This window comes from Theropithecus gelada, chromosome X, assembly GCF_003255815.1.
Source record: "Theropithecus gelada isolate Dixy chromosome X, Tgel_1.0, whole genome shotgun sequence".
NCBI classification, from domain to species: domain Eukaryota; kingdom Metazoa; phylum Chordata; class Mammalia; order Primates; family Cercopithecidae; genus Theropithecus; species Theropithecus gelada.
This window is the reverse complement of record NC_037689.1, coordinates 116,946,989-116,959,940: the sequence shown is the minus strand read 5'-3', so window position 1 is coordinate 116,959,940 and position 12,952 is coordinate 116,946,989.

Genomic DNA, 12,952 nt, shown 5'->3' with positions numbered 1-12,952 from the left:
CGGCACGGTCTTGGTTCACTGCAACCTCTGCCTCCCACGTTCAAGCAATTCTTCTCCCTCAGCCTCACAAGTAGCTGGGATTACAGGCGTCCACTACCATGCCCAGCTAATTTTTTTTTTTTTTTTTGTATTTTTAGTAGTGACGGGGTTTCACCATGTTGGCCAGGCTGGTCTCAAACTCCTGACCTCAGGTGATCCAACCGTCTCGGCCTCCCAAAGTGCTGGGATTACAGGCATAAACTGCCACGCCTGGCCCACAGCATTTGTGTGTGTGTGTGTGTGTGTGTGTGTGTGTGTGTGTGTGTGTGTTTTATGACCTTGATAGTTTTGAAGAATACAGTTATTTCTCCTGCTAGCATTGTTTAACAGAGCATTGCCTGATATTTCCTCATGATTAGATTGGGGACATGCATGTCTGCTGGCACACTGCACAGGTAATACGATATCTTATCTACAGGCACTTGATATACATCTGTCTTTCATCAGTGATGTTAATTTTGATCACTAAAGGTGGTGCCCTATTTCTCTACTGTATGGCTACATCTTTTCCTCCCTTGCAGGTAATAAGCAGGCTGTGGGAGATGCTTTAAAATCATGCACATATTCTGCTTCTCATTTAAAATCCCTCCTAGACGTTGCAGTGAGCCGAGATTGCACCACTGCACTCCAGCCTGGGTGACAGAGTAAGATTCCGTCTCAAAACAAAACAAAACAAAATCCCTTCTAGATCTAGCATCCATTGATAATTCCTGTCTGATTCAATTTTTTTTAACAAAGGTGACTATTTATTTGAATAAGAAAATATATCACAACAAATTACAACCTGAAAAACTGACATATATCACAAACATCTCAAAAATCTACACACATAAGGTTTTTATTGACTGCCTGATATACTGCTATGCTTTTGCTATTCTGTTTTGTTCTTTATTCTTTGAAATTCTCTTCATACCATAATAATTTGTAGACCATTTCCTATGAAAAGAATAGAAAGATGATTTAGCATTTCCTTTAGCATAATCTGTATGGGAAAAGTTAGTTGCATGGTAAGAGTTAGTTTCATTCCCAGGAGCCTCAGTATCACTTCCGGTAATCTTCTTTTATCTGCAGCCATGGGAGTTTACTTGTACTCACCCTACTGAGCCCATCTCAGGCATAAATTCATGTCCTAAGGAATGCGTTCATTATTCCTAGGGGTTTAATTTGTATCTCAGGTAAAGTGCTGAGCTTCCTTCGTAGATGTCTAGGTGGGCATCCTTGCCATATCCTTCACGTACACCTCATTCTCTGAGAGGTTTTAGAGTCTCCCAGAAAGAAAAAGTATTTCCCTTTTTTGTTTTGTTTTTTTGAGACAGGGTCTCACTCTGTCGCCCAGACTGGAGTGCAGCGGCATGATCTCGGCTCACTGCAACCTCCACCTCCCGGGCTCAAGTGATTCTCCTGCCTCAGCCTCCTGATAGCTGGGATTACAGGCATGCGCCACTACTGCCCGACTATTTTTTTTTTTTAAGTAGTGACGGGGTTTCACCATGTTGGCCAGGCTGGTCCCGAACTCCTGACCTCAAGTGATCCACCCACCTCAGCCTCCCAAAGTGCTGGGATTACAGGCGTGAGCCACCGCGCCCGGCTGCTTGTCTAGTTTTCTGAGATGCCTCGTTAGGTTGTTTATTTGAAATCATTATACATTTTTGATATAGTTGCTTACTGGTATAAACTTGGCATGTTGTGTTTCATCTGATATTTTTGTCTTTTCAAGACAGGGTCTCATTATGTCCCCCAGGATGGAGTGCAGTGGCACAATCATAGCTCACTGCAGCCTCTGACTCCTGGGCTCAAGTGATCCTCCCACCTCAGCCTCCTGTGTAGCTAGGACTACAGGCTTGCACCGCCTTGCCCAGCTTATCTTTTTAATTTTTTGTAGAGACAGAGTCTCGCTGTGTTGCCCAGGCTGGTCTTGAAACCCCTGGCCTCAAGTGATCCTCCCACCTAAGCTTCCTAAATCTCATGCCTGGGATTACAGGCGTGAGCCACCACATCTGGCTCATCCGATCTTTATAATGATATTTGCAAAATGATGTGTTTCTAACTCTCATGCTCCCTCCATCCACATTTGCCAGTTGGCCCTTGCACTCTAGCCATATTGAACCATTTTTGGTTCTCCACACCTGCTAAGTACTATTGGCTAACTCCTATTTCTCCTTCAGCCTGGACTGTTACAATTGGTAATGCACAACATTCACATTGTAGCCATGCCACATGGCAGCTGTGGTTGAGATGGCACTTCCTTTTTTTCTTGAGACACAGTCTTGCTCTGTCAACCAGACTGGAGTACAGTAGTGAGATCTTGACTCACTGCCACCTCCGCTTCCCAGGTTCTAGCAATTCTCCTGTCTCAGCCTCCCGAGTAGCTGGGATTACAGGTGTGTGCCACCACACCCAGCTAATTTCTGTATTTTTAGTAGAGACAGGGTTTTGCCATGTTGCCCAGGCTGGTCTCGAACTCCTGGCCTCAAGTGATCTGCCCGCTTTGGCGTCTGAAAGTGCTGGGATTACAGGCATGAGCCACCGCGCCCAGCCGAGATGGAGCTTCCTCTCGGAAGTGTTCCCAGATTCCCCAGATGTCAGTTAGTTAAACATTCTTCCTTCTTTGCTCTGAAATCTCAGACTGCTGACCCCTCTTAACACTCTTGTCACACTATATTGTAATTACTTTTTGTTTGTTTGTTTGTTTTTTGAGATAGAGTCTTGCTCTGTCGCCCAGGTTGGAGTGCAGTGGTGAAATCTTGGCTCACTGCAACCTCCGCCTCCTGGGTTCACGCCATTCTCCTGCCTCAGCCTCCTGAGTAGCTGGGACGATAGGCGCTCGCCATTAACCCCGGCTAATATTTTGTATTCTTTAGTATACAAAATTTCACTGTGTTAGCCAGGATGGTCTCAATCTCCTGACCTCGTAATCCGCCCGCCTCGGCCTCCTAAAGTGCTGGGATTACAGGCGTGAGCCACCACGCCCGGCCAACACTATATTTTAATTCTTACTTCTCTGCCTGCTTCACTGGGATATAAGCTCCACAAGGGTAGGATTTTTTCTCTCTTCCTTTTTGCTGTGTATCCCTTGCTCTTAGTACAGTGCCTGGCCCACATTATCTGTTCAGCAAATGTCAAGTCAATAAATAGTTTGATCTTATGGTACAGCTCGTTTTAATTCCACTTTATTAAACTAATAAACGAATTCCATTTATATATGTGTGACTGGCTTCTCTGGCAGAGGACAAAGTCCTTAAGGGAAAGGACTATGCTTAAATCGACTTTGCATCCTCTTCCCCTCCCCTTGGTACTTGGTACGGGACCTTGTTCATAAGGTACAGGAACTCAACAAATGTTTACTGAATGAGTCTGTATGTGCATATTGGTTGTTAAGGGTACACTTTTTTTTCCTTTGCATAGAACTGCACTGAACTGTTAGTGAGCAAGATCTGAGAAGCAGGCGATGTGCTCTTTGAACTCCTGCTGTTCTGGCATGCCAGGGCCCAACCCTGACTGAGCCCGAAGCACAGGAAGGAAATGCAGTTGCAATGTGATTAGAGTCAGGAGGGTTTCCGTAATTGAGGCACACCAAAACCTGAGTGAGTCTCTGAGGGTGATCAAGGGTTGCCCAGGACCTATTCTGAAGTTCTGAAGCTTTCCTAGATGACAGTTTCTGGCTCCTCCTACGGAATCCCTCATAGGAGCCCCTGGCAGAGCTAGATCCCTAGGCTAGGTGAGCTGACTTTGGAAGTCTTTCTGGTGCAATGTCACTTGCAAGTCAAGCTGTTTGTGTTGGGATAATGTACAAAGAAGAAGCCTGGAGAGAAGGCCTAGGAGGGGCTGGGCTGACAATCCAGCCCTTTGAAGAGCAGAGGCCACCTCTGTGGTCTAGGGCACAGCCTGCCAATCTGGCAGAATGACCTCAGATGATGGCTGAGACAACAGCTGGATTCTGGATCGTTGTCTTGCTCTGCAACCCCGGGGCCCCGTATCCTCAGGCCCATTGCCACAGCAGCACATGCTTCTCTGTGGAGGCTGAGACCTTTGATCAGCTCAGTAGCCACAGCAACTCTTCCTAGACGGCCCGGGCGGGGGAAGCTCCCCTGTGGACTCTTACCAGCCCTCTCAGGGCAGAGTGGGGGCCCCAAGAGCAGCACCAGGAAAAAGTGTAGTAAGAACTTTGGATGACACAATCTTGCCTTTACACAGGAATTTTAGCCTAGATACAGGCTATTTTTTAGTTTTTCCTTCCCGTGTAAGAAATGCACCATACAAGACAACATTTAGCTCTTTCCCAATAGGAAAAAAAAACGCACCAAAGGGCCCAAGATCAGTAAGTGAAAACCTTGAAACTTATAGCCAGGGAATAGAGGGACATGCATCTAACACAGGAACCACTGACATGGACATTTTTTGTTTTGTTTAAAAAGCATGTGTAGGCCGGGCGCAGTGGCTCACGCCTGTAATCCCAGCACTTTAGGAGGCCGAGGCGGATAGATCAACTGAGGTCAGGAGTTTTTGGCCAACATGGTGAAACCCTGTCTCTACTAAAAATGCAAAAATTAGCCAGGCATGGTGGTGGGCACCTGTAGTCCCAGCTACTTGGGAGGCTGAGGCAGGAGAATTGCTTGAATCTGGGAGGTGGAGGTTGCAGTGAGCTGAGATTGCACCATTGCACTCCACCCTGGACAACAGAGTGAGACTCCATCTCAAAAATAAAATAAAATAAAATAAAATGAAAATAATAAATAAATAAATAGCATGTATATGGCACTTACCACATGCCCAGGCACCGTTCTAAATGTATTACAATCTGTTAACTCACCGAATCCTCATAACAAGTCTTTTAAAGTAGGTACAGTTATCCCCATTTTACGGTGGAAGAAATGGAAGCAGAGAGAGGTTAAATAACTTGTCCAAAGTTGTAACTGCCCAATGGGTTCACCTTGCTCACTGCCTAGACGGAGACGATTTATCAAGACAGGGGAATTGCAATGGAGAGTTCGGCCTATGCCCAGGAATGAACAAGGACAGCTTAAAGGTTAGAAGCAAGATGGAATCGGTTAGGTCTGATTTCTTGCACTATCATAACTTCCTCAGTTATAATTTTGCAAAGGTGGTTTCAAAGTCACACAGGTGATAAATGGCAGAGTCAGGATTCCAGCCCAGGCAGCCTCTGTTTGCTTCGGCACTCTGCCCTGCTGCCTCTTTAAGTTTACAAGCCTCGTGATCATAGAACAGGACAGGGAGTGGCCCTCTTACTCCTCCCTTTTTCTTTCTTCCTTAGGTTCTTTTATATGGATTAAGTGCAGGAGTCCAGCCTGTCCCCTAGCCACATCAGGGAGAAAAAAGTGTGTGTGTGTGTGTGTGTGTGTGTGTGTGTGTGTGTGTGTGAGAGAGAGAGAATATGAGAGAATATGAAGGTGGCACTGCTGTCTGGATGCTTCTGGAAAACCCAGCTCTGTCAAGGACTGAGGAATACTGCAGTGGAAACTCCTGCATTTTATTTCCTGAGCCAGAATTCTGAGATGAGTATGCATAGAGACTCCCCTAAGATGAGCAGCATCAAAGTCTCTTTAACCCTTGCCTCAGGGAACAGTCACCTAACAAAGAGGAGCTGGGGCTAAGCTTCAGTTTTACACTGAGCAGAGCAGGGAAGAAAATCCATGCATCAGGGTGCTCTTTAGAGTTCTATTATGAAAGAGAATAACTTGTTTATATTAAGCAAGGCCCTGGTAGCCTCTTTGTAAATTTCAGTCTGGAGAAAATAAAGCCAGAGCTGCAAGTCCAAACAGATAAAAAAAAATTTTTTGTTTGTTTGTTTTGAGACAGAGTCTCACACTCTTGCCTGGGCTGGAGTGCAATGGCGCAATCTCAGCTCACTGCAACCTCTGCCTCCCAGGTTCAAGAGATTCTCCTTGCCTCAGCCTCTCAAGTAGCTGGGATTACAGGCACCCGCCACGACGCCCAGCTAATTTTTAATTTCAGTAGATCCGGGGTTTCACCATGTTGACCAGGCTGATCCGCCTGCCTTGGCCTCCCAAAGTGCTGGGATTAGAGGCGTGAGCCACCACGCTTGGCCCCAGGTAAAATTTTGATAAGCTTGTGGAAATTTCAACGAGAGAGTTCAGGCACCCATGGCTGGGATGAGGGCAACAAATCTGGAGCAACAAACATGCAACCAACAAGATTTTTTTGACAGCACACTTGTTTGGCACTTCTCTAGGCACTGGGATACAAATATGAGAAAGAACGCTACCACCTAAAATAATAGATGCCTGGATAGGCATAGCTTATCTCTGGAAGGGAACACCAGAATGTGGTCATGGAGATTACCTGTGGGTGGCAAGGGAACAGGGGTGGGAGGGAAACTAACTTGTTACTGTAAACCCTTTATACCTTGTCAATTTGGTATCTGAGGATATATTACCAATATATTACCCATTCAAAAGAAAAATGTGATAACAGGGAGACACAGATATGTAAATGTGTAATAGAGAAGTAAATAGCAGCATGAGCTCACAAAAGCATGTTTACAGTGCTAGAGTTACTGACAACAATGGAGGAGCCATGATATAAAGACTGAATTTACTAGTCCAGGCATGATGGCTCACGCCTATAATCCCAGCACTTTGGAGGCTGAGGCCAGCAGATCATCTGCGGTCAGGAGTTCGAGACCAGCCTGGCCAACATGGTGAAACCCTGTCTCTACTAAAAATACAAAAATTAGCTGGGCGTGGTAGCTCATGCCTGTAATTCCAGCTACTTGAGGGGCTGAGGTGGGAGGATCACTTGAGCCTGGGCTATCGAGGCTGCAGTGAGCTGAGACTGTGCCACTGCACTCCAGCCTGGGAGACAGGAGTGAGACCCTGTCAAAAAAAAAAAAAAAAAGACCGAATTTACCAATTTGGCTTCCTGGCTTAGGACAGAATTGAGGCTTCAGCCATGACAGTGACTTCTAAGAAGTCGCTCTACCTCTAGCCAGGGCTCCTGGCTAGAAGAAGAAGAAAAAAAAAAAAAAAAAAGAAAAGGGTGTTTTCTTGTCTTTTTCCAAACACATCACAAGAGCAATATATAATCTGACAAGAACGCAGAGGCAGGTAAGACCCGCCTAAGGCAGAAGGAGTTTTGTCCTTCCATAGGCAATGGCCTCCTCCTCCCCTCACAAAGGTGACTGTGTCAGTAACAACTATTTATCTTGCAAGCACATACCTGTGCGTAGCCAGACCTACTCCCTGGCATAGAGAAGTGATTCCTGACACACTGCATCCAACTGGGCTTGGGGCAACGCCACCTGCTCACTCTAGCCTAAACCTGCTGAGGAGCTAGCACAGTCCTGAGAAAAAGGGCCAAGAAATCACATTCTGGCCGTGAGTGGTGGTTCACTCCTGTAATCCAAACACTTTGGGAAACTGAGGCAGGAGGCTCACTTGAGGCCAGGAGTTTGAGACTGCAGTGAGCTCTGATCACACCACTGCACTCCAGCCTGGGCAACAGTGAGACCCTGTTTCAGAAAAAAAAAAAAAAAAAAAGAATAACAAGTGGATAATGCAATTATAGGTGGATTGTTTTTTTTTCTGGATTATAGGCTGACAATTTTTTTTTTTTTTTTTTTTTTTTGCGAGACAGAGTCTCACTCTGTCACACAGGTATGATCTTGGCTCACGGCAACCTTTGCCTCTTGGGTTCAAACAATTCTTCTGCCTCAACCTTCCAAGTAGCTGGGACTACAGGCACCTGCCACGACACTCGGCTAATTTTTGTATTTTTTAGTAGAGACAGGGTTTTGCCATGTTGGCCAGGCTAGTCTCAAACTCCTGACCTCAAGTGATCCACCTGCCTCCGCCTCCCAAAGTGGTACGATTACAGATGTGAGCTACTGTGCCGGGCCGATGCTGACAGTTTTTAATCCTGGCCTGACTTTTCCCTCATATACCCCTCCCCCAGGCTACCTTTAGACTTCCTTTATCCAAAGCCCAGTGGGTCTGCTAGGGAAATAATGTCGTGATAACTATGACTGCCTCCGTTTATTGAATGCTTCCAGGGGCCAGACATCAGGCTGTGTTACATGTATTAGTCTTCATGCAATCCTCACAAATACCCAAAGAGAAAGGTATTCTGGCTATATCTATGTTTTGCAGATGAAGAAACTCAGGGAGATAAACAGCTAGCAAAAGGTGGTGACTAGACTGAAAACCAGATTGTGTGGCTGAGCGCCCATACCGCTGGTCTATAAAGGCTCTTACCCACTCTTCTATTCTGCATCCCATAAAGTTAATTTTAATTAGCCCCATCCAACTCTATTTAGGAAGAGAAATATGCTGCCAAAAATCACTTACAATATCCTAAAGCTAAATATAAAAGGCTTTTCTATTATCACTTGTTTGGGGCTATTTAGTCCGAGGCTTCCTTCCAAGGGCCTGTGTAACCAAGGGTTATATGGCAGCTTAGCATCTGGGCAAACAGGAAATGAGCCCAGCTCTGCTGGCTCTGTCAGGGCCCTAAAAAGATCTACTCACAGGGGAAGTTAAACTTACAGAACCAGGATGGACCAGGTGCGGTGGCTCACACCTGTAATGCCAACACTTTGGGAGGCTGAAGGGGGGGCAGATCACTTGAGGTCAGGAGTTCGAGACCAGCTTGGCCAACAGGGCAAAAACCTGTCTCTACTAAAAATACAAAAATTTAGCTGGGTGTGGTCGCACATGCCTGTAGTCCCAGCTACTTGGGAGGCTGAAGCAGGAGAATCGCTTGAACCCGGGAGGTTGAGGTTGTACTGAGCTCACGCCACTGCACTCCAGCTTGGGTGACAGAGCAAGACTCTGTCTAAAAAAACAAACAAAACAAGAAAACAAAACCCAGCATGGAAATGAAAACCTTAGACCAGGCCCTGGGATCAGAAATGTCAAGAATAGCCTTCCAGTTTACTGTCCCTGGGGTGGGGAGTTTGGGGGTCGGGGGACACAGGCCTGGGATGAGCATTTTGCAGTTGATAGCTGATGGTTTTGTGGGCTGGCTTCTGGGTCCCATTGGGTCATGTTCTTGGAATTCTAGATAGATGTTCAGGCCCAGAAGAAAGAAACTTGCAGAGTCGCTTATCCCATATTATCAGCTTCTCTGCACCTGCAGAGGGAGATTGGGCCTCATCTTCCATAGCTTGCTGTCATGGATTTGCCTTCCTCTTCTAAAACGCTGTGGCTGGAGACCGAGAGACTTCTCTAACAATCATCCGAGACACTCTTTCCCTCCTATTACTTCTTTGTTTTTACTTTTGTTTTTGAGACCAAGTCTCGCTCTGTCACCCAGGCTGAAGTGCAGTGGCATGATCTCGGCTCACTGCAACCTCCACCTCCCAGGTTCAAGTGATTCTCTTGCCTCCGCCTCCCAAGTAGCTGGGATTACAGGCACCTGCCACCACGCCTGACTAATATTTGTGTTTTTTGTAGAGACAGAGTTTCACCATGTTGGCCAGGCTTGTCTTGAACTCTTGACTTCAGGCGATACACCAGCCTTGGCCTCCGAAGTGCTGGGATTACACGCATGAGCCACCGCACCCGGCCCCTCATATTACTTCTTCACTGACTTCTTAATGCACAGTCAGGGAGCTGAGCAGCTGCCTGTACCTGGCTGGGCTGGGCCTGAAACCACTCAGCCCTATCACAGCAGCCTCCGTCCTTGCTGATGCAGACCCATGGCGCCAGCCCTGAAGACATCCTCTCTTTCCCTCTTTCTGGAATGCCCTCCCTGCTCCGTTCTCACACCTCCTGCCCCTTCACCTTCAATCACTCAGGGAAAAACCCACTTCCCAGCTGCCGGTTGTGTCTTCCAGGGTTTTTCTGTACTCAATATAGTCAGTGCCACCACCTTGCTTTGTTGTTACTGGAACGATAACATGGATTCCAGCTACCATTTCCTGAGCACTACCTGTGAGCCAGGCTGTATCTCATTTATGCAGTATCTCACTGAAACCCCACAACCACCCTGTGAGGTGGGTACTGTTTTTACCCTCCCCATTTTACAGATGAGGTAACTGAGGTTCAGGAAGTTAAGCAGCTTGACTTATAACATAGTGCTAAGAAGTGATGGGGCTGAGATCTGAACCCAGGTCTCTGTGATCTCTGAACCAGTGTGGGCTTGCCTTTTCTCTTCCATCAGATTGGGTTTAGTGAAGGAGTCTTTGATTTCTCCTGGATTTCCACCTCCCCACACCCAATCCTGGGCTCAGCTTGCAGTGGGCACTTGCCCGACCGATCTCAGTTTGCAGGGGTCTTCCTAGCACCATCAGGCCCACTGGGCCTCACACTCTGCTCCTTCCTGGAGATGCAAATGGTGAGGTGTCCAGGAGCTAGAAGCTGGAGGAAGTGTCAAGTTTGGCCAATAACCAATGTCCCCTGTAGGGGACATTGGCTCTTTGGCTTCCCAGGGCTCGCCTCATTGCCACATGGCAACACGCACACCTCTGATGTTGCAGCTCCTGCTAATAGGGCCGGGGAAATGAATGGCATTGATATCCTCTTTGTGCTTGTTCAGATAGCTGAAGCACCTGTGAGGGGAGATTGCCCTTTTTTTTTTTTTTTTTTTTTTTTTTTGAGATGGAGTCTCGCTGCGACACCCAGGCTAGAGTGCAATGGAACGATCTCGGCTCACTGCAACCTCCGCCTCCTGGGTTCAAGCCATTCTCCTGGCTCAGCCTCCCGAGTAGCTGGGATTACAGGCACCTGCCACCACGCCCGGCTAATTTTTGTATTTTTAGTAGAGATGGGGTTTCACCATATTGGCCAGGCTGGTCTTGAACTCCTGACCTCAAGTGATCCGCCCACCTTAGACTCCCAAAGTGCTGGGATTACAGGCGTGAGCCACAGCGCCCAGCCGGGAGATTGTCTTTTAATTTCACCAGTATTGCCATCATAATTGGACTTTGCCAGATATAATCTGCCCCCTTGTGGACTGTGCTGTCCTGACAATTTGAAGGAAGAGAGGGAAAAAAAAAAATACAGGCAGTCTCTAAAATTCCTGGGAAAATGTCATTGCCCGAAAAATTTGCAGCGTCTGGGAATTGGTCATTCCGACTTTCACTGACCAGGGCCAGCAGAACCCCCTGTGAGTCTTCCGGGTTATTTTACACTTTGACAGGGGGTTGCAGACAGGCTCAGCTCTGTGCTTTTTGGCAGTAAAACACACGCAGCAGGTCTCCGCACCTTTCTGAGCTCATACCTATCTCTCTTTTCTAATTTGCATCATCTCTCCACAGTTTCCTTTCAAAAATAATGAGTTCTGGCCAGGCGTGGTGGCTCACGCCTGTAATCCCAGCACTTTGGGAGGCTGAGGCGGGTGGATCATGAGGTCAGCAGTATGAGACCAGCCTGACCAACATGGTCTCGTACTGCTGACCAACATGGTGAAACCCTGTCTGTAATAAAAATACAAAAATTAGCTGGGTGTGGTGGCACGCGCCTATAATCGAATCCCAGCTACTCAGGAGGCTGAGGCAGGAGAATCACTTGAACCCGGGAGGCGGAGGTTGCAATGAGCCAAGACCGCGCCATTGCACTCCAGCCTGGGAGACAGAGTGAGACTCCATCTCAAAAACAACAACAAAAAAAACAAAACAACACAAAAACAAACAAACAAAAAAACCAAGTTCTGTTATTCTGCTTTCTCTGCCATACCTGTCCTTTCACTCCCATTGCCATCACCCTAGCCTGTCCCTAATCCCTTTGCTGTTGCAACAACCATGGACACCTGTGTCTCCTCTTCTCCTCCACTTCAACCCACACCTCACACCACATCTGTATTCATCGTCCAACACCCATCCTACTTTGTGTGTGAGCAAACACATATTGAGAGCCTACTATGTGTCAGGGACTGTGCTAGGCACTGAGGGTAGAGCAGAGGCAGAGGGCCCTGTCCTCCTGCACTTGGCATTCCCAATCATTCATATCTTCCTGCTTCTGTGCCCTTAGTGCATGCCCTTCCCTCTGTCTGGATTGTCTTCCCCATACCTCTTCACCACAGATCAATGCAGTCATCAGGGCCCAACTCAAATCTCACCTCCACCGTGCAGCCCTGACCACCCGCCCCCAGTGATTGCTCTCTAAGCGAATCCATTAAATACTTATCATCTGGACAGCTCATTTGGCACATGTCAGATGTTCTGGCATTCTTAACTCTCATATTTATATATGGATCCTATCACTCAGGAAACATTTCCATTCTCCCCAAGAAACATTAACTGGGTGCCTCCTATATATTTTAGCAGTGGTAAACATAATGAAGCTTTGTGGTACCTCTTTCAGTTACTAACAGCTTTCATAAGTATTTTATCATTTGGTTTTCACAAAACACCATCACTTCCATTTTATGTTTCAACTTAAAAAATATAATGTATACCCCAGCTAGAACAGCTATTGTCAGAAAGACAAAAAAAAAAAAAAAAAAAAAAGTGCTGGGGAGGGTGCAGAGAAAAGGGGACTTGTACATTGTTGATGAGAATATAAATTAGTACAGCCATATGGAAAATGATATGGAGGTTTCTAAAAAAAATAAAAATAAAAACCTACAAATAGGACTACCATATGATACAGCAATTCCACTCACTACTGGATATTTACCCCCAAAAAGGAAATCCGTGTATTGAAGAGATACCTGCCTCCCCATGTTTATTGCAGCATTATTTACATAGCTAAGATATGGAATCAATCTTAGTGTCCATCAATGGATGAATGGATAGAGAAAATGTGGTACATATACACAGCAGAATATTATTCAGCCATAAAAAAGAATGAGATCTTGTCATTCATGTCAAGATGGATGAGCCTGGAGGACATTATGTTAAGTGAAATAAGTCGGGCATGTTCTGCATGTTCTCACTTATATGTGGGAGCTAAAAAAAATCCCTGAGCTCATAGAAGTAGAGAGTAGAATTATG